Source organism: Syngnathus scovelli, unplaced genomic scaffold (assembly GCF_024217435.2).
Source record: "Syngnathus scovelli strain Florida unplaced genomic scaffold, RoL_Ssco_1.2 HiC_scaffold_118, whole genome shotgun sequence".
NCBI classification, from domain to species: Eukaryota; Metazoa; Chordata; class Actinopteri; order Syngnathiformes; family Syngnathidae; genus Syngnathus; species Syngnathus scovelli.
The window spans coordinates 40,001-41,753 of record NW_026061209.1 but is presented as its reverse complement, the minus strand read 5'-3'; positions in this window follow the sequence as shown (position 1 = coordinate 41,753).

The window sequence follows — 1,753 nt, the reverse complement described above, 5'->3', positions numbered from 1 at the left end:
CGGTCGGCTGGTGGCGGTCGCCTTGTGGCGGTCGCCTTGTGGCGGTCGGGGATGGCGCTTGGGGATGGTGGCTGTCGCCTTGTGGCGGTCGGCTGGTGGCGGTCGGCTGGTGGCGGTCGGGGGGTGGCGGTCGGGGATGGCGCTTGGGGATGGTGGCTGTCGCCTTGTGGCGGTCGGGGGGTGGCGGTCGGGGATGGCGCTTGGGGATGGTGGCTGTCGCCTTGTGGCGGTCGGCTGGTGGCGGTCGGCTGGTGGCGGTCGGCTGGTGGCGGTCGGGGGGTGGCGGTCGGGGGTGGCGCTTGGGGATGGTGGCTGTCGCCTTGTGGCGGTCGGCTGGTGGCGGTCGCCTTGTGGCGGTCGGGGGGCGGCGGTCGGGGGTGGCGCTTGGGGATGGTGGCTGTCGGCTGGTGGCGGTCGGCTGGTGGCGGTCGGCTGGTGGCGGTCGGCTGGTGGCGGTCGGGGGTGGCGCTTGGGGATGGCGCTTGGGGATGGTGGCTGTCGCCTTGTGGCGGTCGGCTGGTGGCGGTCGCCTTGTGGCGGTCGGGGATGGCGCTTGGGGATGGTGGCTGTCGCCTTGTGGCGGTCGCCTTGTGGCGGTCGCCTTGTGGCGGTCGGGGATGGCGCTTGGGGATGGTGGCTGTCGCCTTGTGGCGGTCGGCGGTGGTGGTTTGGGACCGGCGTCCGGCGCAAAGTGCGTGTTGCGCGGGCCGGAGAAAATTTAGGCCAGGGGCCCGCCGCTGGAGAAATTTTTAGGTACCAGGGGTGGATTTTTTTTGTCACCGCAGGAGGGGGACGTTGCCTCCGTCCGTGTCCGACGGAAAGTGCGTGTTGCGCGGGCCGGAGAAAGTTTAGGCCAGGGGCCCGCCGCTGGAGAAATTTTTAGGTACCAGGGGTGGATTTTTTTTGTCACCGCAGGAGGGGGACGTTGCCTCCGTCGGTGTCCGGCGGAAAGTGCGTGTTGCGCGGCCCGGAGAAAGTTTAGGCCCGGGGCCCGCCGCTGGAGGAATTTTTAGGTACCAGGAGCGGATGTACTTACTTCCACAGCGCCCGCGCGCTCCCGGCCGGTGTCCGAGGATGCTGCCTCATCCCCGGACGCGCCTCTTACGCACGCCCGCTGTCATCCTCCGGAGACTGAGTTCCACTTAGTGGAGGCTACGTTCCACTTGGGGGAGGCTGCCTACTCCCGGCTGACGCCCGAGGATGCTGCCTCATCCCCGGACGCGCCTCTTACGCACGCCCGGTGTCATCCTCCGATCACTAAGTTCCACTTGGAGGTTCACAAGACGGGCGCGGACGCACACCCACGCCCGGCCAGAGTGACCGAGAGGCGGACATACGTTATCTTACGCACGCCCGCTGACATCCTCCGACGACTAAGTTCCGCTTGCGGGAGGCTGCCTCCTCCCGCCCGCCGCCCGGGGATGCTGCCTCATCCCCGGACGAGCCTCTTACGCACGCCCGCTGTCATCATCCAACAACTAAGTTCCGCTTGCGGGAGGCTGCCTCCTCCCGCCCGCCGCCCGGGGATGCTGCCTCATCCCCGGACGAGCCTCTTACGCACGCCCGCTGTCATCCTCCAACAACTAAGTTCCGCTTGCGGGAGGCTGCCTCCTCCCGCCCGCCGCCCGGGGATGCTGCCTCATCCCCGGACGAGCCTCTTACGCACGCCCGCTGTCATCCTCCAACAACTAAGTTCCACTTGCGGGAGGCTGCCTCCTCCCGCCCGCCGCCCGGGGATGCTGCCTCATCCCCG